General features: G+C 36.7%; 1 long non-coding RNA gene across 1 annotated transcript; it reads right to left on the reverse strand.

The window, feature by feature from the left end:
- Positions 1 to 4,634: 4,634 nt before the first annotated feature.
- On the reverse strand, positions 4,635 to 22,129 carry LOC125612884. The gene is made up of 2 exons (XR_007343367.1): positions 18,889 to 22,129; positions 4,635 to 10,799 (listed from the first exon to the last, which is right to left on the reverse strand). It is a non-coding gene; the product is annotated as an uncharacterized LOC125612884 (long non-coding RNA).
- Between the last annotated feature and the right edge of the window lie 3,348 nt (positions 22,130 to 25,477).

A 25,477-nucleotide genomic window follows, 5' to 3' on the forward strand; every position in this document is an offset into this window, starting at 1 on the left:
GAACATAAAGAGATATTTTTCCTTAATACATGATGTTAAGTAGCACTCAACATTTTGTCCTTGAAATTCCTATATTTATCTGTCTTAGATATGCAGGCAAAGCTGATCTTGCTTTGTGATCTGTTTTTCAACCCTCCAGTCTCTCTGTTTAATATCAGGAAAGGGAGAGGGAAAGTACTTCTTTCCATGATTTCAAATAAAATTTCAACTTTCTTAAATAGCGATGTATTTCAGAAAATTTTAAACTAGAATTGTTTTATTTCTTCATTTCTATTTGCAAAGGCAAATGAAGACTAGATGTCTCTGATATAACTTGTGAAACTACATATAGAATTTCATTTATATTTAGCTTATTAAAAATACATATATACTTAACATATTCATCAAAGTTTCAATTTTTACTTACACTTAGCAGCATTTTTATTCTAAATTAGGTACTAGCAATCTCATTTGAATCTTTTGATATTGTGTGTCTTGGCAATCTCTCTGTAGAAAAAAAAAAAAAAAAAAAACTTTCTCCTAACAGAACATTTCTTCAACTATTCTCTAAGGGTCTCACATTGAAATTGATTTAACAAGGACTATTACAAGTTTGTAGATGGCTGATCATAATGGTCTCTGGAGCATTCTTCAAAAGAAGACCCAAACACAGTTCCTGAAAACTTCTCATTTTCCCAAGAGAGTGTACTTTGCTGGTTCCATGTGAATACAATTTAAAGAAAAGAATCTCTACTGAGTTAACCATAACATTATTAAAATAACTGAGTTAGTGGTTAAATAAATAGAAATCCCTTTTGTGAAGGATATTAATGGTTTATGTTATATCTCTGGGCTCTATATATGTTGGAAAGCTTGATAAAATAGTATTTCTTCTGGTAGATCAATATTTCCAGGGTGATATCTTGTCACAAGAAGGAAGTGCAGAAAAATATTATCTATCACTCTTCTTCCATATCATAAAAATCTAATAAATTGGGAAATTAGCAATTTCATCTTTTTATTTTCAAAATGCAATGTGACTAAATCACAATTTCTGCTTTATTGAGATCGTTTTTCACCCTGTTATCAATACATGAAACAAAAGAACTTTCTTTATAAACAGTAAATTTAAGGTGAATTATTCCTATTCAAAGGGCCACTAAAGTGGAATCTCAAAAATAAAAGAAAGATATATGGTCCAAGCACAAGCTATTCACTGCTATTCCAAAGCAGAGTCCTAACTCATTTGGGGACACTAATTGGAATGATATAAACACCATGAGATAATATTCTGAAGGGCATCAACAGAATAACTAACTTGACCCCAATTATACAATATAATTAAATTAGAACACCATTTAATAAATCAAAATTAAAACATTGTCTCAAGAAAATTAAAAGAGAAGGAAAAGAAGGTCACAACAAATGATCATTGAACAATGACAGGTTATAAAGGACACATCTTCGTGTTGAAAGTCAGAAGAATGAGCCCTCCACCTCAATAGAACCTGTAGAGCAACACAAAATCATATCACTCAATTTTTATCTGAAAAAAAACTAGACAAACAGGAATCAGTTTATGTAGTTAATCTCGTGTCTATTCTTTATGAATTTAAGAAATTTCTTAGGCAATTTAAACTAACAGGATCTCTCCTGGTACTCTCATTCTGTGTATTTGAGCATTCTCCTGGATGACCATGTGCATTTCTTTGTTATGAATTTTTGGAGGAAGAGTTTCTCAACTGTATTAAAAAGTCCTATAGAAATGTGTCACAATAATTATTAAATAGTATTTCTTAGGAGTAGATTATTTTTTTCTTGATGTTTATGGCTACAGTAAAGTATATAGAAAACACATTTTGCCCCTGTATTCAAAATTTGGCCAACAATCACATAGGTGTTTCAATGTTCCTTACAAATGCCAATTTCTGTTAAAATGATAAGTGACAACATTTTTTACTGTTCTCGTATTTTTAGTTATACTTTTAATGCAAGTCTATTTTGGTTTCAGGCTATCAATTTCATTTTTTGTGTGAAGGACTATGAAATAAATAAATTAATAAATATATATATATATATATATATATATATATATATATATTTGTGTGTGCACATGTGTGCTTATCCTATCATTAATGTATTCTGTAAGAACATTCTATTGTAAAGGTCTGGCGAAGCGTCGGAGGAAGAGACCACCAAGAGACTGACTCATGCAATTGCAGAAGGGGATTTATTTATTGGGGATCCATTCCAGCGCGCTGGGCTCTGTGCTCACTCAAGAAGGGAGAGCAGCCCAGAGCCCAGAGCAGGGGCTGAGCACTGCTTAAGTACACTTCTTGGGGAGGGCGGGGACTTTACATACATCACAGTCTCCTTTAACAAATCATCATACACTGCGGGGAAAATCAAACAACAATTCCTAAACATGATTAGTTCATTCATTGGCGGGAACAGGTCGGGCGGGGGTGATTGGTTACTCCTAAGCGGGGTACACATTCAAACTGATTGGTTTAGGCCCTGCAATGCCTACGTGCAAGATCGCACAGGGCCCTAGGCTATTAATCAACTAAATGGCCAGTAGGGCGTTGTCTTAACTGCCTCAGGAATTTCAGGTTCTGGGTGTAACTCAGGCTTTGCAGTTTAGAAGCAGCTTAGAAACTTTACCCTTTCACTATAAAATAAGGAATAAAGTATAAATAGTAGAAAAAAAGAGTCAAAAATTTCATCATTTTAGACATTATTTGTCTAGATATTCAATCCAAGAAAAGACATCTTATACAAACTATTAGGATTCATCAATATGATTATATACCCAATATGAGATAAAAATCATGTTTTCCAACAATACAGTAACTTTAATAAGAAAACAAAGTGCTAAGAGCCACAGCCAAGTAATATGATGCATGGCATTTTTGGTTGAAAGGTGACTCCAGCAAGCCATTGAGATGAGATGATCATGTTAAGATCTGCATTCATATGGATATTGGACTCCTGCTGTCCACCTAGTCCTGCTACGGGACTCCTGGAGAGTTCCCATTGGTTGGGGAAGTACGGTAGGAGGGAATTCCAGAGGAGGGACTTCCTGTTGGGTTCCGGGAGAACGCCGCGTGGGTCGGTGGGCAATCTTCCCGGGAGCATACGGGGCATTGGAGGCAGTTTCAAAAATAAAGTTTGTTCCTGCTTGAGTGGCTCGTGATTTTGTGCCCAGCCAGACTGCAGCAACAAAGAAATTTTATTCACAAAAGCAACAAAATCAACCAGAAAATGACAAATAATTTTAATGAGGAGAATAAAAGTTTTAATTTTTACGTAGTGAAAAATAGAAATGGGTAAAAATGTCTTGACTGACAAAACTTAATATTATATGAAACTCAATTTTTCTACTTAAATTGTAAGTTCTATGAAAACTTTAACTCCACACAAGATTTTCTTAAGTGGACTGGCAAGTTATACATAGATTTATTTAAAAGAGAAAAACAAATATAGTGAAAGAATATTGACAATAAACACCATGAATGAGGACATGACCTACCTCATATCAATACAAAGTTCTGAGAATTAAACAATAGATATATCAAAATCCCCTGGAGAGAGACCAACAATAAACCAGATGTACATATGGTTTTGGATTAGATAGATAGATAGATAGATAGATGTCAAATGAGTAGGAAAAAGTCTGTACTCACTGTATGAATTAAAACTGTCCATTTGCAAAACAAAGAATGTCACTAATTCACATCATACCCACAAAAAGACCTAAGTGTTTTAAAAGTTAGATGAACTCCTTCTAGACACCTGTACAACATAATGTCCATAGTTAACAACAGGGTATTGTGCACTTCAAAAATGCTTAAGAGAAAGATCTCACATTAAGTGTTCTTACTATAAAAATAAGGATGAGGAACACAAGGAAACTTGGGAAATGTTGTGTGTGTCTGTTAACTTGGTCATGATGATGATATCACAGATATTTTATTATGCCCAAATTCATCAAATGATGCAGATCACATATATGCATTTCTTTATATATAAGACCTTAATAAGCCTACTTTAAAAACTAAGACATATATGAATAATGACACCATTCAAAAGTTTTAAGTAACAAACAAAAGATCAGCAAAAAATTTTTGAAATAAACATAATAGACAAAAAAATATTAAAAAATAAAAGCTTCTGCAAAAAAATAACCCAATAACTAAGCATTGTTACGCAAAAAAATACCTCAATGGAGCAGCATAGTAAAAATACAAAGTGAAACTGTATAAAAAAGAAGTAAACTCTACCATAAACAATGTTTAGCCTTGGTAATAATCAGAAATGCAAGTTAAAACAATGAGATGTAGTCAGATTTTTTTTTAACTCTTCAACTTCACAAAACTTGAAGATTTATAATATCTGATGATACTGGGAATTAAAAGCAAAAACTCTTATAATAGCAGTTGGCTCAAATAGAATTTGGAACATTAACTTAAAAGGCTAATTTAAGAATATCTATCAAAATTAAGAATATGTCATCTCTTTATCTCAATAATTCCACTTCTAGGAATTTATCTAACAGAAATACTTGTATGGGTGCTCAGCCAAGGTCTGGGCAACACCGAGACACACAATGAAGCACTGTTTGTGATTACAAAAATTGAGAACAGCATAGTTTACCCATTTTAAAAAGAGGTTTTATTAAACTGTTGATCTTTCCACACAGTGCAATATTTATAGACATCATTGAGAGAATCTCCTTATATGAAAAGATCACTATGATTTACTGTATTATAGACAATGGTGTAAAATAGATGAGGCAAACCCACACATCCAAAGTCATTTGATCTTTGACAAAGGTGCCAAAAATATACATGGGAGAAAAGACAGCCTTTTTAACAAATTATGCTAGGGATACACATGGTTCAAGATTCTAGCCCAGTGACTGAAATGTTTCATCTGACTTTCTGATGGTGTAAAGAAAAAGTGAGTTAAACTTTTAGTACTTTCTTGAGTGCCCCGAAATGATATCTTCTTTATGTTAGAAATAGCATACTTTCTATGGATGAAATATTCCCTTTCTGTTAAAAGGAAAATAGAAACATGACTGGGATATGACTATCTAATTTATTTAATAAGCACGTCTTGGTTTTTGTTTTCAGAGTGGTACATTATCTGTAGAGTCTGTGGTATCCCCTTTTTGTTCAAAGGAATAATAATAAGGGTAGAAATTTATATTAATATTGAAGGATAGCAAGAACAAGTAATAAAATTCCAGAACTATGAGTGACTTTAGAGATACCTTCAACACTTCCCTTTTAGAGATGAAAACTATATCTTGAAGGGATGAAGTAACTTGCCCAAAGTTATATAGCTATCTATGGACCAGTCAAGAACTAAGCCCAGATGTTCTGAATTAATACTGAGTCTTGTTTCTGACGTATAAAGATACGTCTCCATGTCCAATGTAGCTTGTGGTACAAAGAATCAACATGAAGAACTCAGTTTTTCAAGTGCAGAAAAGAAAGATGTATGGTTTTACATATTTTTAAGCATAAATTAAAGGTTCTGAGAGAACAATCCTAAATTCTGAGGGCACCCACCACCACTTTCTTGCAGAGATGGTGGGGCCCCTTAGCCCCACCCCACCTGGTGATCTTCTGAGACAGAATGCGGAATTGAGGGTAACACACTATTAGACCTCATTTGTTCTCCATCCAAATCTATGGCCAAATTCGAGAGCAGGCAAAGAGTACAGAATCAATGATGCTGCATTCAGTTGCACTGATGTGGTGGTAGCAGATGGAGGAGCATGATGGGTGGAGGAGTCCCAACGGTGGACAGCCAGAGGAAAAGGTTTGACAATGAGACACAACTCACCGGCACACAGAGTTTGGAAAACAACATACAAGCTGAAATCTATGCATCTTTAGTGGAAAGATTTTAGTTGAAAGGCTGTGTCATGGTCTGCAATGGTTTTATAAGGCTTATGTATGTGACACACACCCATAGCAAAGGTGATAGGACCATAGCAGCAAGCAAATAGTTACACACACAATCCGTCTCAGAAGCTGAGATAAGAACATCATTTCTCATATTTTGCCTTTCCCAGCTCTACCAAAACTGTTAAAAAGCGAGCTAGCATGAACATAGGCATAATCAGAAATGTATTCTAGGCCACATGTTCATTCATTCATTCTTTATCCAACAAAGAGATAACATCAACCAACCATATGGCAGGTATTGGGTAAGAACTGGGAATATAGGATAAGTGCCATGTGAGTCTTTGCATGGTTTATGTAAGGTCTAGAAGGGAATGCAGAAAATCAAGCATGCAAGAATAGATGTGTGCAAAGCATCAATATGAGAAAGTATGTAATATATGTGTATGTATATATGTAAATATACAGAGTAGTTGGGTTTTTATTAATTTTTGCAGGGGGGATGGAGTGGGAGAAGTAAAAGAGTTGTGGTGAAGAGGAGAATAATAAGAAAATTTTTGAACAAAATAGAGAGTAAACACAAAAGCCTGGAAGCTTGAAAAAATAATGGCATAGTCAAAAATGATAAATAGTATTGCAATATAATGCTTTAGAAATATTTCGAAATCAGTGACAATAATCATGCAACTGAACTTTGTAGGCAATATGCAAAATTTACAACCTTAGCGCTCAATTAGTATATTTAAAGAATGCTTCCATATTCTTCTTGGAAAAACTGGGTCATCCTAGAGCAGTCAAAAGAGGTTTGACCTAGCTTCATAAGTGTGCACATGAACACACACACACTCACACATACACACACACATGCATTATGTTAGAACCAATAATGTATATGTTAGAACCAATTCTAGGCCTAACATCTGTTCAGGATAACCTCAGATTCCATAGTCAACTAGATTCATACCAAACCCAGCTGAAAAAATTGTAGCCAAGACCCCCAGATCAGTCAAAAATGAACAATATCCAAGAAATAAATATTTATGAACAGTCTTTTGTACATAGGATTAGTTCTTTCCAAGGATTTGCAGGGGACAATGACAAATCAGACTTAGAATCTTGGAAATGAGTCAAAACTAGCAAGAGCCTCAAAGAGTCAAGAAATGAGACTGGGGAGAAAAAAAATGAGACTGATTCAAGTAGAATATTTACCCCCTGCCTTCTATTCCACACAGATATCTTCAAAATGAAATGTTCTACATATAATTCACTTACTTCCATGCTCCTGTTTGCCAGTTGAGCAACAAATAATGAAGGACTTACCATGTGCCAAGTCCACATGTTGCTAGTGAGGGGAATGAGAGAGTGCATGGTGGACCCAGTTCATCCCCTCTGAAACTTACAAACTGGAGGGGAAGACAATGAAGAAATTAAATGTATGATCAGCACAATGAAGAAAGACTGCAGGAACATGTATGTATCCACAGAACCTGATCTGGTCATTTGGAAAAGGAAACAATCCTGGTTTCAATCAAAATCAAATTCCCCCCAAACATTTAATAGTATTAACACAAACAATGACCACACTATAGTTAGTTCTTTGTCTGTGCGTAATTCTCAGAAATTGGCTGTTTCCAATTTTCTTCTAAATGTCATCATTTTGCATAAAAATGCTGAAGGATGAGGATTTCTTTGTCTTGTCTTTTAGACTCTCCTATTCAAGAATGGAAGTCAGAAAATTCCTGTGATGCCATTTTGACCACCTAGTTTTGAAAATACCTTCCCTTGACTGATGAGAGTTCAGATGTGATACCAAAAATCTTCCAGGCCATCTATCTTCCTCGGTTCTTCTGAAAGAACTTTAAATCAAGTCTTGGTGTTCTTTCTTACCAGCTCCTACAATTTGTGGATCTTCCTCATGAATAATACAAACTTGTTGAAGCGTCGGCTCCAGTAAGGACACTTATAATTCTCCAACACAAATAGGCTGCTTCCAATGACAATTACAACAGTAAAGTCATTACTCAACACACCGTGTGAACTTCGTAAAGTGAGGGGATGGAAACAAAGAGAAATAAATCAAAAATAACAAAGAAACGGAAAATGTTTGGAGGAATGAAACCACAATCACAAGTAATGCTCCCAAAACTCTACATTGTATAAACAACCATGGAAATGTGTTAGTCTAAGGTAAACAGTTTTCTGAGTTGTTCAATTGTACATTGTTAAACTTAGAGCTTAGATGCCCAATCACCATGAGATATTTAAAGACTTATTTGATTGAATTTCCTGAGACCAAGTAGAGGGAAAGTTAACATGCTTATTTTCTTTTCCTGCATTGGCACTACAGTCAGAGCCAAATGAATCCATTATATGCAACAGAGTCACATTTTGGTTTCTTGAGATAGATAGATATAGATATGTAATATATTAAAATCTTGTACATTGTTTAATTTTTTTTATTTCATTATTCCATCAAACTCATTTTCACATTTTGTTTTCTCATTTTGTTTTTCCCATTCTTATCTCATTCTTTTTTTCCTAAAATATTCAGAGATGTAAGAATAATTTGAAAATCATTTAGGACCTAAGTAGAAAATTGTGCCACTTTTCTATTGCTTCAAATTTTTACTTATTGTCATTGCTGAAATAACTGTTAACTGATAGTTCATGTTGCTCATGACTTTTAAATGTGTATCAAGTGAGCAAAGAAACTGGGTCAGAGAATTCTGTGCCAGAATCAGTGGTAATACCTTTCTCCATCCAGCTCAGTAGAACTAGAGGTAGTAATGAGGGCCTGTGATTAATGCAATATCCAGAACCAGCATTGGCCTCCATCTCCATGACAAGAGAATGTCCCTGCCAGACCGTCCCAGATAAAAAAAGTTTAGCTTTGGTCAGCTTCTATCTCGTTCCATTATGCCTGCCCATTTTTAGTGTCTGATCTCCCAGGTGTTCTGGCAATTATATCAAATACCCAAGATTCTCTCTGTAAAGTCCCCTTCTGATAGACCAGCCAGAGTTGGTTTCTATGGCTGGCCACAAAGTACCCCGAGTAAAATGGAGATTTATTGAACTCTTACACCATTAATGTACTATTTGCTGGATGGTGGCTGAAATGGGGCTCTAAATTTATAATTTACATATATATCTTAGAGGCCAAAAGTAAGAAGTAAAATAGAGTTGGACTCATTATACTGAATAACTCAATCTCATTCTAACACCAGATTTTAGGTTGTCGTAGAAATTCCATTTAATAACCCTGGAAAAATCTCCAAATTTAAACACTGCAATAAAAAGGTGGTTGGGGATGGGCGGGGCATTTTGAGCTATTACATTCCTGGGTGAGTTTGAAACTTATCGAAATCAGGTACAATTCAGCCCACAGTCCTAGATTTTCATCAAATGAACACCAAAGGAAGATTTAGGTCTTTTGTGCTCTTTGACTAATTTTGCATAGTTTTTTTTCCATTAAATTTTTGCTAATGCAAAAATAGTTCCTGCAATGGACATTCATAAATTTCTCCTAAGTTTGCTTGTTCTTAACTGAGATACCCTACAAAAATTTACACCTCTCCCAAAGTACTCAATTTAAATTAGGCTTATGCAGCATAGCAAATTTATACACAAAAAACAAAAATTATTTCATTGGTTTCAGTTAGAAATATATTCAGCTAGGAATAGCAGAAAATGTACCACATGGTTTTAAAATGTAATATTTGACACAATAAAAAAGGAGCCTAGACTAGTCCTTACCTCAGCAAGGTTATCAGGAACCCAGGATCCTTCCAGATTCCAATCTTACATTTTTTAGCATAGCAGGACACTCTTGGGCTAATCGTAGATGACAGTTCCAACAGTAAAGTAATGATTCAGAACGCCATATGAGTTCAGTTATGGACAGAATAGAAACTAAATGAAGTGAATCAAGATTAACAAAAAGGAAGGGAAATGTTGGTGAAACTAAAGGCACAAGTAAGTCACCAAAAACCTTGTGAAGGTGTTAGTCAAAGATGAATGCAGGAAGCCTAGGTGCTTGGGCTATGACTGCCAAATCCCTGGCGGTCCACCTTCTGGGGGCAGGGAGGAATCATCTAGGGTTCAGTTGCAAGAGTTAGCACGTGGAGACTCAGTGCCTGAGGCGTAAGATTAATCTGTTTCCTGATCCTCAATCCATTTTGCCCAGAAGTGGAAAATTGAAGAAATGAGGCATACATGGAAGAATATATGAAATGGCCCTGGTGAGGAAAAAAAGAAAAGAAAGAAAGAGAGAGAGAGAGAGAGAGAAAGGAAGGAAGGAAGGAAGGAAGGAAGGAAAGAAAGAAGGGAAGAAAGAAAAAGAAAGGGGAGAGAAATCATGGAACACAGGGTCTCACCAAGTTTCCTAGACTGGCCTTGAACTTGCATCCTCCCACCTCAACCTCCAGAGTTGTTGAGAATGCAAATGTGGTTGCCAACTGATTATTGACAAAGAAGGCAGCAATTCAACAGAAGAGTCTTCTAACAAATGATATTACAACTGATATTCATATGCAAATAAAATGAACCTCAGTTGAAACCTAAAAAAAAAAAAAAAAGATGAATACAGGTTTCTACATTTTTTATTTTAATTGTACATTTTAAAAATCAGGGCCTTGATGCCCGGTCACAATGAGATATTTAAAAATTCGTGGTTGCAAGCTGTCTTACACTTCTAAATATCACTCTCACATTCAAAGCAGAAAGAATACACAGGCCATGAAGGTGAATCACCTTTCCCTGGAGAATTTATTTTTTAATATAAAAAGAAAAAAACAACAACTCCTGCTTGGGGACTTTTGCCTTGATCTTCTCATCCAGACTGTGTCCCTGATCACTGTCAATTATGGGAAGGCTGACAACTGAAGTGTTTGCTTTCCACCTTCCCTGTGCAGGGAGACAAGGAACAGAGGAGTTAAAATGAGTCAATGTACAGTCCCTGTCATGCCTCATGACAAGTTTCTAGGGTTTTTGTTTTGTTTTGGGGGGAGGAGGGAGGATCAGGGATTGAACCCAGGGGCACTCAGCCACTGAGCCACATCCCCCACCCTATTTTGTATTTTATTTAGAGACAGGGTCTCAGTGATGCTGAGGCTGGCTTTGAACTCTCAATCTTCCTGTCTCAGCCTCCCGAGCTGCTGGGATTACAGGCATGTACCATCATGCCTGGCTAATTTCTCAGTTTTAATTAAGTGAGCCCAGTGATTCCAAGCCCTTAATAGAAACATGACCAGAATTTTGGTTTTCTTTTCTTGTTATTTATTTGGCTGTAAGTTAATCATAGTTCTCATTTTGAGACACATAATCATCAACATTCCCCTTTAGCTCATTGTTTATCTTATTTTAAATAATTGTATTAGTTAGCTAATACAACATATTGCAACATAACAAATTGCTTCAAAAAATTAGAAGCTTAAATAAGAGTAAACATTAATCTCTGTGAGCTGGGAATCTATCTAGAGGTGGCATAGTTGGTGGTCTCTGCCTCAAGGTCTCTCTCAGGGCTGCAATCAAAATCTCCTTTAAAGGATCAACTGGGGCAAGATTCTTTGTAGGATCATTCACATGATCCTTGTTCAGTTTCTCACTGACTATTGGTCATTTCCTTACCATGTGGACCTCTGCATAGCAAGACTCAAAACCAGGAAGCTGGCTCTCCTCAGAAGAACCTAGCAAGAGAATGGGGATGGGATGTGGGGGGGGGGGGGCGGGTAGAGAGAACAAGATGGAAAACAGCTGGGTGCAATGGCCCATGACTGTAATTCCAGCAGTTTGGGAGGCTAAGGCAGGAGGATTAAAGCCAACATCAGCAACAATGAGGCGCTAAACCACTCAGTGAGACACTGTCTACACAAAATGCAAAATAAGGCTGCAATGTGGCTCAGTGTTCAAGTGCCCCAAGTTCAATACCCAGTACCCAAACAAAACAAACAAACAAACAAAAAAAAAAAAAAAGATGGAAAACACAAACTGCTTTTAATGTCATCTCTGAAATGACATCCTACCACCTTTGCTGTTTTCTATGTGTTAGAAGACAGGCACTAGGTCCAGCCCAGGCCAGGAAGAGGGGAGTCACAAAAGTGTGAATACCAAGAGGCAAGGCTCATAGGGAAGCCATGTTGCCTCCCACATTACCTGTATAATTTGGCCTCAATTAGGTATCATTATGAAAATTATGCTTGGGCTGTACCCTGAATAACTCATATATTGCCTGACTATAACCTGTATATGCTGAGAAAAATCTGGTATTATAGTTGGAAACTGGCTTACAAAAAGACTTTTATTTTTCTTTTTTCTTTTTTTATTGGTGCATCTTTCTAATACAAAATGATGAATTTTATTGTGGCATATTCATGTATGCATAAAAACATAATTTGTTTTCTTTAATTTTAAGTGCAATTAAACTTTGCTTAAATACTTCTTTGAAAAGTTACCAACTACCTAGACCCTGTTCCAATCTCTAAATTATAGAATGATAGAAATTATTAAAATCTTTGTAATTATAATTCCTGAGTAGTTTCAGAAATGTTACTGTGAATAATGTTTTAATTTTCGTTATATTTTCAAGTTTGGCATTACAAAATGCTAGTGACTTCAAGTGCCTATCCTGTGTCAAACAACCTTGCTTACTTCTATCACTACTATATTTTTCTATGGATTTTGTTTGGTTTTCTATTCAGAGGATTCTATCACCTGCAAATAAATGAAACTGTTATTACCTTTCCAATTTTTGTGCATTTTTTCCTATTATCTTGCATTAACTAAGACCTTCCACATGATATTAAACATTTGCAGTAATATGTGGCATATTTTTGTCTCTGTCCCATTTTAAAGGCTTTACAACTATAGCTTTCCTAGTATATATGTTCATTACTTTAACAGAGTATCTGATATTAAAATGCCATTGTGTACCTTGGGAAAAAATACATTTGGTTATTATATACTTTAACATTAGATTTAACTGAGTTTTTGTAATATGTCTCTTTTATAAAATAGATTATCTGCCCCCTGAAAGTTTGATAAAACTCACACTTAAAGCTGCATGGCAGCAGGGCTGGGGCTGTCTCTTGGTGGGGAGGAACATGTGCTTAGCATGTGTGAGGGCTGGATTCAGTCTCCATAGCTAGAGAAATAAACAAACAAAGCTATCTGGTATTGGAGCTCTTTGGAGAAGAGAGGTATTTGATTACATTTTAACTTCTTCCATGATGCTTATCTCATGCAAGTTTTTTTATTTAATTCTAGAGCAGTTTTGGTATTTTATATATATACAACTCTAGAAATCTATCCATTTCACCTAAGTTTTCAAACTTTTAGCCATTCTATTGTTCATGATATACTATTATCATATTTGGATCTGTGTAATATAAGGTTACCTGTAGGTGTTTTAAAACTATCTTTTTGCTATTGAGCTCTAATTTCTTGTGATCTTAATTGCATAGAGTTTAAGAGTTGATTTGTAAATATTCACTATGTGCAGAAACAACTCGTGTTCTATATTTTGGAGAATAAACTTCTATATACATCTATTGGTTTGAGTTTATTGATGGAAAGATTTTTTTAACCTAATAAATTCCTATTTTTTGTCTTCTTGATTAGTTTGCCTTCTTGAAAATGTTAACAACTCTAACTGCAATTGTTGGTATAGCTACTTTTCCTCCATAATTTATCTTTCTTCATCATACAGGGAGATGTATATATTTCTGGTTATCTTCTTTTTACCTCTCTTTTTTAGTAATTTAATATTCATATATTTACTTACATTGTTTAACAGCTTAACTCGCATTTTCTCGCATTTTATTTTCAAATTAACTCGCATTTTATTTTCAAAATTAATAAAAAATTGATGATACTTTCATGTATTTTTAACTTACTCGTTTATCTTTTTTTCCTTTTGTCTTAAATCTCTCTTGTAGACAATGTATTACAACATATTATTTCCTATCTGCATGTTTAACTATTTACCTTTACTTTAATTACTGTTATACTATAACTTATAACTGTTATTCTATTTCATCTATTTTATGAGTCATACTTTCTTATTTTTTCTCCCATCTGCTTTCTGTTAATAAGATCAGTTTTTTTCCTTCTATCCTGAAAGCTAAAATTCAATGTCTATTTTTCAGTTGGTTTCAGTGAATATATTAAATCTAAGACTGTGTTTTAGAGCACATTATTATTTCTTTTCTCTGAACACGGCAAGAACCTCCTTATGTTTTCAAAATCCTCTACTCATTCCTTATCTTTAAGCAGAGCTTGATACAACATTACATCTGGATTACTACAGAGCTACTCTGTATAATATAGTAGCCACTAACCACATGTGGTCATTCAAATTTAAGTTCGATGAAATTCAATTAAATTCAAAAGTCAGTTTCTTGGTCATGCTAGCCATACTTGACATTCTTAATAGCTGAACATGGTTTAGGTCAGTACAGATTATCTTTATCAAAACAGAAAGAACTATGGGACATCACTATGATACACATACACAAATTTTTTCCTTACCAGTACTTATTTTGTATACTTTAAACTATTCTTTCATATCTTCATTTTCTCTGTACTTTCTATAAAATGTCTTCTGTAAGGTTTTATGTATCTTTACCTTTTATATGTGTCTTAGAAAGTCTTTGTTTCATTGACCCTAATGTTTACATGCTGCACAATTCTAGGCCTGAGGTAATTTTCCTTCAGTGTTTTAAAAATATTACTTTAATATTCTAGTGTTTAAAAGTTTGATGCTGATCATTCTTGTCTCATGCAAGTTCCGTATTTAATCCTGTAACAGTTTACAGTGAAATGATATGATTTGGATGCTTTTAGAATTTCGTCTTTGGTATTTTAAACTACATATCCTGTGTCAAGATTTGTGATTCCCTTTGTTGATGTTGTCTGGTGCTCTATAAAGCCCTTTGATCTGACTCTTCCAAATTTCTTGAATTCTCAACCATTATTTTAACAAAAACAAAAACAAAAATTCTCTACTCCATTTAGCTTTCTCTAATAGATCAAAGTTGACCACTCTACTTCTATCCTCTCTATTTTAGATCTTCTTAGCCATTTTCCATCTTTTATCCCTTTATTGAGCCTCCAGGGAAAATTTCTTAACCACATACTTCATCTCACTGGAATTTTATGTCTTCTTCCTATCTCTATTTGTTTCTTCTTCACCAACTATTACTGCTTCATATTTGTAATAACTTCTCTTCCTCTGGATATTTATCTTATTATTTCAAATCATTTTTCTGGGACAGTAGCTCATTTTCTTCTGAGAGAGCCTTCAGCACCTGGCTTTCTTTTAAGGGGCTAGTGCTGTTCCTCGGATACCTTTGTCCTCTCTTCCTAGGAACTCAAATTCCCTTAGGACTAGCAACCAACTTAGCTAGTGATACTGACTTATGAAGAGGGATGAAAGCATAGGGCAAACATGTGCTTTCCTCCTGGTATGTATAGGAGTCTTGGAAATGGCTGAGAAGAGCCTCTGTTATTGCAAATTTGGAATTCTCTATCCCCACACAGGTCCCAACACCATCACTCACTCACTCACTCCCCATCTCTTCTGCTCGGCAGCTGTTATTTCTGGAATCTGCTTTCCTCTTCTGTATTTATCTTGTACATTAACCAAGAAGGGAGAGCCAGCCTCTCACCTGAGATGGTGGTGGTTAATAGTGCTCTTCTCCAGCATCCAAGTGACCTTCCTCATCCAGTGAAAAACCAGCCTCTACCTCTGAGCAAAACCTGTCCAAGGAAGGGGGTGTGACCCTAGTCCTTGGAAAGACCCACAGAGCACTCCTAGGCACATACCCACCCTGCTGAGTTGTTTATCTACAAATAACAGGAGAGATCTGCTGAGCCAGTGTCCCTGACTCAGTCAGGCTAGGTGGGGATCCATAGCAACCCCCTAGCAGCCACCAATCAGCATGAGACAAGGAAATACCTGGGATGCCAGATGACCCTCCCAGTAGTTTATGGTGGTTGATAACATGTTGGAAAACCATGTAGTTCAGCACGTACTCCCCTCGTGGCTTAAACCAATCAGTTCAAACAAATCCCCCTCTTGTACTAACCAATTACCCCTACCCAACCTGTTCCTGCCAGTGAATGTGCTAATCATGTCGGTGTGTGATGATTTGCTAAGAGATGCTATGATGTATGTGAGGTCCCCGCCTTCCCCAGAAAGTGTATAAAACTGCTGCAAACTCTGGGCTCGGGGCCTCTCAGCTGTGTGCATGTGGAGGACCGAGCTAGCTCGCAATAAACACCTCTTTGCTGTTTACATCGATCTTGGTCTCTGGTGGTCTTTTCGGGGTCCCGAATTCGAGCATAACACCAGTGCTGGCCTGGGGCTGCAGGACCCCCACCTACAGGGCACTGGTGAAAACAGTGATCCACCCAAGGTAATATAGGATGAAAAGATGAAGACAACTAGAATGCTCCTTCCCACAGCATCTCTACCTAGTGCTGTCTGCTTCTCTTCAAGTTTGAGATACTGTTCTCCTCCCAGAAAATGACCCTGACAACCTTTGTTATAACAACAGTTGCTGTGCTGATTTAGTTACCAGTCACCACATTGTTGCTCACTTAATATTTTCTGGTTGAGTTTAGGAAAAAGAGTCAGCCTCCAATGCTAACTTGATGTCTTGTCCAGAATTCTCAGTGTGTGAGTCAAAGGTTACAGTGACCCCGATCCAGATATAGCCATAGGCCCAAGAAAACAAAGAACAACCAATGACTTAATGTGAAAAGTTTCCAGGAAATAAAACATTCTACAACTTGGAGAGAAAGTTAAATATCCCCATATCTATTGAAAACTAGACCAGGGAAAATCTCCATTGGAAATAGCCTAAAATTACCCATGGAGTCCTAGCGTCTGTTATTCCAGATTTTTGAAAGCAAAGTATTTGAGATTTTTCCAAAATTTTATTAGAGAATTCTATGTTAGTCCCTCAAAAAATAAAAATAAAAAAAAACCATACCCTTATCCTTAAAATCAATAGAATTAAATTGCTAGCATTCAAAGACATAATTGGTAATCACTAAATCATTAGCAAGGCTTTATACTTTTACCAGTTTCAACTGACTTTTAAGTACCAGACATTTCCAAGTACATTATCTCATCTGTATTTGACAGTCACCTTGAGAAGCATGCTATAAAGAAACTTGAAGAGCAGTCGTGACCTATCCAAGGTCACCAGGTAGTAAATGTTGGAGAAGTTGAAATCCAGGTGGAATTCTCTTATACTGCCTTCCTTGCATTTATGCTGTTTAAATGACTTTATGATATACAACTTAAGATAAGCTTAATTGCTTAGGAAATATTTACTTGTCAAAAAGCTGTCTTGGATACACACCTGGAACCCATGTGCTTTGGCTTAATATTTTATTCATATTTTTCCTTAAAGTTTTTTTTTAAACCTACAAATTATTTCAGAAACATATTGCTACCTCTCCAGCAGTAAATGTGGTACTTTTAGGATGAAGTCATACAAACAGAGCACCTGGGCTCTGGCTTGTCCCATGGGGTTATTATTCAGAAAGCCTTTATTTAAGCAATAAGTAAATCTTTTCTACACTTTAGGGATTGGAACAGGAACTAGTGTGAAGCAAGTGAGTACAGTTTCAAAGAAGTAGTGAAGCATAATTTAATTGAACTTAAAATTTAAAGAAATCTCTTCTTAAACCAGCTTCCAACTATAACATCAGATTCTTTTCAGTGTATCCAAGTTATAGTCAGGTAACAAATGAATTATAGTATAGCCAAAGTGTTGTAATAATACCTAATGAACCAAAAGCAATAAATATAGTTACTTTGTATGCTCAAATAGTGAGGTGAGAATTTTTCCCCCTAAAAAAATAATGGTACCTGAGAAAAGAAAAAATTGCTTTTTCTTTGTGACCGTACAGAATCAGTTACTTTCAAGGATGCTATCTCAGTTACTTTATTATGAACAACAAAATATGACTTATGAAAGACAAATTCTACTGATAGCACCTCAATCACTGCAAACTTATTGTTGCTTATAGAAATAACCCTTCATAATTTGTTTAAAAAGAATTTCTCTTCCTGGAAACACATGAACTCAAAACTACCAGTGAATATTGTAAACATTTTTGTAAAAAGATGAATTAAAAATGTAATTATTATCTAATAGGTAACTACAACATGGGATAAATTTTCCAGTGAAAATTATCTACAATTATAAAACTATCATGTCTCAAAAAGTAGATGGAATATAATATGAAAAATAAGAGAGGCAAGATCAAAAAATAGCTATGGTTATGAAAATACACTATTTAAAGAAGGATTAATGGGCTAAACTTAACTGTTTTGCAAAGTTAGAAGTGGAAAAAATACAGCTCAATTATTGTATTGTATAATCATGGGATTTTAAATGTATGAATATAACTAGTTGATTAAATATTTTAGTTAGGTGTTTGATTATCTTCATCTTCAAATATTCATATGTTAAAAATGAAATTCAGGATTGTTTCATTGATAGTGACTTAGATTCAAGGTCACCTAACATTTGGGCATCTGCACTAAGTCTCCAAATCTCTGCCATATCTCAAGTTATGGAGGACAGCCCAGCAAAATGAGCCATCACACCATCTTCCCTAGAAGCATCAGTTAACCTGTGTGATCACGTAGGAAGACTAACCACAGTCAGGTGTAGGACATTCTACCTGTTTGAAGTCTAATTTTTTTTTTCTATTTACTCTTTTGAAGTAAGTGGAAATATATTTACAATGCTCACATAGAATAGTTTACTTACTTTATTGAAGTGAACAGAAATATGTTCACAATATTAATATAATAATGAAGCTATGAATAAAATTTATTTTAATTAAATTTATATAAAATGATGAAGAATAAATATCTAATAAATGGCAATGCAAAATATATTGTTTCTCAGTCAGCATAGAATTTTCTCAGGAGCAAAAGAGATCATTACACAATGAGATTCTTCCCACTTACCAAAAAGGAGACTCTGGAATCCACCTCGAAGTCAGCAACTGACAGAACAAAGGTGAGATTCCCATGTGCGATCTGCAGCTTTTTATAAGAAGATTGATGAACAGGGTTATGAGAACATGGGTGCAAAATCATCATTAAAACTGTTAGCTAATATTTAATGGCCAATAAAATCTAAAATCGACCTTACAAAATTAGGTCCCCCAACACAATTTGATTGAACTCCAGATTCAACCTTTCCAACTTTTCTCAGCAAAAATCAAATCATAACTTAGACCAGGATTTTTCAACCTTGAAAAGATTGACATTCTTGGCCCAGTAATTGGTATATGTCTGTGCATCATAGGATACCTAGCTGCATGGGGGTTGTCCCCTTTCATGACAACCCCAAATGTTTTCAGATACAGCCAAATGTCCCCTGAGGGTTATAATCATGCCTGGTTGAGAACAACTGGCCTATGTATTGTATGTCCTATACATTAAAATATAATTAATAACTGATACTATACTTTCTGGCTAATTGATTCTGAATAACACAAGTTTGGGATGAGGGAGAAGGTCTACATGAATGGAAGGAGTTAGGGGTGGAAACGAAGAGGTTTGAGGTCACTATAGACTGCCCATCCTCCCCACTACAGTCTTACAAAGCCTTCTGCAAAAGAGAACCTGAATCAACCTTAGTTCTAGGCAACAAATTAGTTTGCCCCCAACCTTGTGTACACCTGGACCCTGGCATGGTTCCTGCATCTGGCCTCATGATGTTTCTGGATGGCTGCGTTCTAAATGTTAACCAAGAGTGCTGGAGTCAAGTGCAGAAGGAGGGCCATTTTTAACATATGAATATCTGAGCTGCCCTTCAGTCCATCTGTTCCACTAACCATGAAGCTGTGTTCCCCCTCTCAGGTGTTCTGTCAAACATCCCTAAATAGAAAATATTACTGGTGCATCTGCCCTTTCTTCAGACATGTGCCAAAAATTATTAAGACCTCCTTTTACCATTCTATGCTTTTCAAACTCTTCATATTCCTTCCCAGCAACAAGAACACACCCTTGCCGGGGTAAGGAAATTGCAACATAGGTCCCGCACGTAGCGCTAATAGACTTTGCTCTTGTTATTTATCTAGGTGTTAAGGAAATAGAGTCAATGTCACATGGACTTTATCAGTTCTGCTTGCCTGTTCTTTTCCAAGTTCACAAAAATGAAAGGAGTTTAATTAAAATCAAGTGGTCTGAGCTAACCTCCCACTTCCCTCTCCATCTGTAGAGTATTTGCTTCCAGATATGTTCAGCCTGTTCCAATTTTCCTGGGCTGACGTTGGTCCAGTTCACCCCACTGCAGCATTGCTTTTCCAAAGATAGTTAACTCTTCTATATGAGAGGCCTGACTTCCCAGCTCTCCATTTTTAGAGCGGATTTTTAGTTCACACCTTTTCTCTCTTTCACTAGCCAAATGCATCCAAGGAAGGACCAGTTCCATAGTTCACACTGCCAATCTTTTTCTGCAAATGCCTGTTGTTAGATTTATAAACAATAATTTGGCAAACAAGTTAGAGCAAAGAATTAGTTTAGCCTGACCAGAGAAATGTAACTTTTTTCTTCTTGCCTCTCTTCCCTTTTCAAGCAAAGAACCTGTCTGCCTGCAAGCTCCTTGAAGCAAGTGCCACATCTTTCTTCTTTTCTGTCTCCCATTGATGCCTAGTTCACAGCTATGAACATCATAGAAATGCAAGGTGGATTTGTTGTATTGAACTGAACTTTATTTCTAAAGGGAAGTTAGGTGACTTCTACTCTTTCTTACAGATATCCTCCTGCATTTGACTCAGATGCTGATACTCATTCCTTAATTGGCTTTATCATAAAGGGCAGCTGAGCGGGTTGATGGTTTTCTGAAGTGGACACCTGTCCCTCAAAGCCAGCACTGAATCACCACATAATTTCACCGATTGGTGCAAGACATTGAGATATGAAGTCTGAGACATGATCAAAGTGAACAGGATTCTTTCTGGCAATTTAGTAGCAAAGAAATAAATCCCAGGTAGCTCTTCCTAGTGTCTCCCAGTGCCCTTGGGCTATCTGAGTTCTCCACATCCTTCAATGATTCCTTGAAGTCTTCTAAACCTTCCTGCAGAACAAGTTGATCTCATTTTTTAGATGGTTAAAAAGTGACAGGAACAGCAAGAGCTGCCTTTCCCAGTGACCTAAATTTGCTACCACTGTAGATTGGCTAAGGACCTGCACCTGCTAAGCTCGGCAGTCACAGCTGTTCTGCATCCTGGCTCACCCTAAATAATTACATATCTGAAACTTTACTGTACTTAAAAGCATTCAAAGATTTTTTTTTTTTTTGCATTTAAGACTTCTCTCATTAACTCAGACTCTGAGCATCTCTCTGCTTTTGTTTTGATGTAACAACTTCATTATTTATATGAATATTACATTGTGCTTTTTGGCCATTAAGACCATTATTATAAATCCACACAAAAGTCCGACATGATAGATTGAAGTTATGCCTATTTCAGAGCAGATATGATGCATACAAGATTTTGAAAGATTTTAAAAGTATACAAACCAAGTGGAAAGGCAATTCATGAACTAGAATTTTATAACCTAATAAATATGAATATATTAGAAAACCTCTAAGTGCCAGCATTCTGCAGGCATTTTAATGCAAGAAAAAAAAGATAAACCAAGCTACATCCTGAAGATCCCTGACACAGATACCATGATGTTCCATTTATTTAACTCCCCATCACACCCCAAATTGACTCACAAGGGATTTATTCACTCATGGAAAGGCAGAAGGAGCAAACTTCTGTGAGCATAGTACCCAATGTAGCAGCAGTCATTTATGCTACTGTTGAGAGTGTAAACTAACCCAGATTTGGAGAAAACAATTTACCATTACCTAATAAACTTGAAGATGCACATATACTGTGACCCACATATTTCTTTCTTGGGTATATTTTCTTGAGAAAGTACGCCATGGGTACATGTCCAAAATTTTTGTAGCCACATTGTTTTTATTAGGAAAGAAAAAAAAAACCTAGAAATGCATAGTGTTCATTGACAAGTAGGTAATAGGTAATTTGTGCATTAAAAGAAATTGCTGCCCAACCTTGGTGTTTTAGTTAGCTTTTTCAGTGCTGTGACTAAAGGACCCCACCAGAACAACTGTAAAGGAGGAAAGGTTTATTTAGGGGCTTACAGTTTCAGAAGTCTTAGTCCATAGAAGGCTGGCTCCATTCCTCAGGGCTCGAGGTGAGGCTGAACATCATGACAGAAGAGTGTGGAGGAGGGAAGCAGCTGACATGATGATCAGAAAGCAGAGAGAGTCTCCACTCTCTAGATACAAAATATACAGCCCGTTGCCACACTCCCAATGAACCACTTCCTGCAGCCACATCCCACCTGCCTCCAGTTACCATTCAGTTAATCCCACCAGGGCTTAATTCATTGATTAGGTCAATGCTATGACCCAATCATTTCTCCTCCAAATCTTCTTGCATTGTCTCACACATGAGTTTTGGGGGACACCACATCTAAACCACAACACTTGGGCATATGCAAACAGACTTGACTACTGCCTGAGTCTGAGTCTTCATGAGGCTCCACTACTCATCCCAGACCTTGTAGAGAACTGGGCCAGGTGTAAGGCCTGCCCAAAAGACATCATGCTGCCATTACACCCCCACCCCACGTGCCAGGAGATGCTTCTCAATTCCCTTCTGTGATCCATTAAAAAATATCTTTCACAATCTTTTTGAAGGAGCTTTCAGAGATACTCACTGAACTTACTTCATAGTAATACTGCTCTAATCTAGACTCAACATATGTTATATAGTTGGTCCTGGGTTATTCTTCAGCAGGTACATCAATGCCCATGATATACATGTCAATAACTGTTGAAGAATAACCCAGGACCAACTACATATATAATATTCAATATAAAATATTCAGTTGAAAATTTTATAGCATTGCAAATAAATAAATATATAATATAGTACTGCTTAGTTTATATATATATATATATATATATATATATATATATATATATAATAATTAACATAAAACAAAGAATGAGCAATACTTACGAGAATTTGGATTTTCTAACCATCTCAGCACACGGGTCAGATTTGTGAATAAAGATAACTGAGACATTCCAGTTTCAGTTTCCACAGGATAAAATCAAGGAACTATTATTGTAACAGAAAACTATTACAAACACCAAATAATATGTGTGCACAATCAGCTTTCAATCAGTATAATGAATAGCTGAGATAAATCAACTTATAAAGAGAAAAGATGTACTCTGAGTCACAGTTTCGGAGATTTCAGTCCATGGTGCCTGTGTTGGCCCTGTGGCTCTGGGTCTATGGAGAGACAGCACAACACAGCAGAAGTGTGTGGCAGAGAAAATCCAGTCACCTCACAGCCAGAAAGTGAAGGAGAAGAGAAGGGACTGGGGTCCCACAGTCCCCTTCAAGGGCACACCCCCAGTGGCCCGAAACATCTCACTAATGCCCACTTCTTAAAGTTTCACCACCTCCCAATAGCACTACCCTGGAGACCAAGCCTTTAACACGTGGGCCTTTGGGAACATTCCAGATCCTACTACAGCAGTAGGAAAAGGTCTATAGATCAAGGCCTTGCACATAGTTGGCAACTCAATAAACAACAGGTATCAGCATGACGAGAAAAAAAACCCAAAGACTCAGGTAGATGCAGAGTATTTCTGGGACCAGTCATTTTCAGGTAGATGCAGGATATTTTCTACCTGGGGTCTTACCTTTCTTTCAAACTTTGATCAGTCTGACTATCTGGGCCTAAAACACTGGGGATGCTTCTTAACACAGCAATTCTGGGCCTTACGGCAAACCTAGAGTTAGAGCCTGGTGGGGCCAGTGAACCTGCATTTTAACCCACTTTCCAGGTGATTCTTCAACATAAAAGTTAAACACCATAAGCTTATAGATTCACATGAAAGGGCCTATAAAGGATATTAAAAAATGGGAGCTGGGGCCACTCAAGCTGCCTTGGTAATAATTAACAGGAACATACAAGAGTTCTAAGATTTTGATTAATAGTAATTAATTATGCATACTACTTGTTGAATCCCCGCTATGTGGTAGCATAGCTGCCTATGCCACTATCTCTAACACATTCTGTGGATAATGTTACTTCCCCTTTGTTTACAGGTGGGGACACTGAGGAAAAGAGATGTTAAATGACTATTCAGGTACAGTTAGCTAGTAAAAGCTGATCAGTTCTTTCTATAAAGACACAAACCATAAGACCATATGGTTGCTATTACAGGTGAAACAAGACTATATTTACAATTATGAATGTCCTAAGGAGCCACAAATTAGCACTAATACACCTAAGCCAAGAGTCAGCAGGGAATGCTTTCCTTCCTACAAAGATTCTCCTTAGAGCTATAATAATTGAACAGCCATATTCTTATCTTCTGTAGGCTACAACCACAGGGGACTGAAAGCAAACTAATGTGACATTTACATAAAAATAGACACTAACATTTAATCACAGCACTCCCCACCTCTCCCAGAAAATAACTTTAAATGGTCCCAGAAAATGACTTTGAATGGCTCCTCTGGTTGTCTGACCAGCAGGGCAGGTGGTTGGTCAGTAATAGAACTCACTGAATGTCTCAGTCTATCACCCTAGCCCTGCAATCACACTATTTTCTGACACTTGCAATACCTTGTGCTAAGACTCAGAGGGAGCCCTGACTCCTATCAAGTCCTGTCTGAATAGGAAAGGGTCTGAAAGGAAAAGAGAATAATTCTGAAGTTTCAGATGGAGACAGCTGAGGCAGAAGGAGCTATTGGCTTGCTCGCCCCCATCTCCTCCCACTTAACACTGAGCTCCACTGCCCACCCGTGGCCTGAGATGGGAGGACAAGAAGGTTCGGGCAATCCCCTCCCTGCCTGGGGTCTACCCCACTCCCAGCTCCTGCCTAGCCTGACCTCCATCTCAGACACAGTGGGATCTTACTGATTACAGACAGAAAGATGACATCAATTTGGAGGGGAAGGGCTACAGGAACATGGTAACAGCCAAAGAGCAATTAACCTCAAAATAATTTCTAAGCCGGACACTTCCCATTCTAAAATACACAAGACATAAGCAATTCCAGGGATTAAACAGGAGACAGGAAAAGGAGAAAGTATATTCCGAGCTCTTTCAAAAATACTCGCATCCTCCACTTGATGAACACTGACTCCTGCAGCTGTGGGGTTTTTTTTTTTCCCCCCACTGGCCTCCAGTGACCTCACGCAGTCGGGCCTCACAGCCAGGCATTTGAAAGGCTAATGAAGTTCCTAATCTGATTTTTCCACAAATTGAGCTCCAACTGTGCTGGGAGGAAATGCTGCCTGCCCTGCCACCAACACAGCCAGTTGTGTACTCGTTCTCTTTAGTGTACAAACATGTTTTTATCCTCTGTAAGCAGTCCCAAAATAAGTACCTCTGGGGACCGCATGGGAGTCTGATGTCTCCTTCCAGGCCCCAGTATACTTTGAAATCTTCTTATCGCAGAATGCAAATCACAGGGCTCTAGTTTTTTTCCCAGGCT

The sequence above is a fragment of the Marmota marmota genome, unplaced genomic scaffold, assembly GCF_001458135.2.
Source record: "Marmota marmota marmota unplaced genomic scaffold, marMar, whole genome shotgun sequence".
In the NCBI taxonomy this organism is placed as follows: Eukaryota; Metazoa; Chordata; class Mammalia; order Rodentia; family Sciuridae; genus Marmota; species Marmota marmota.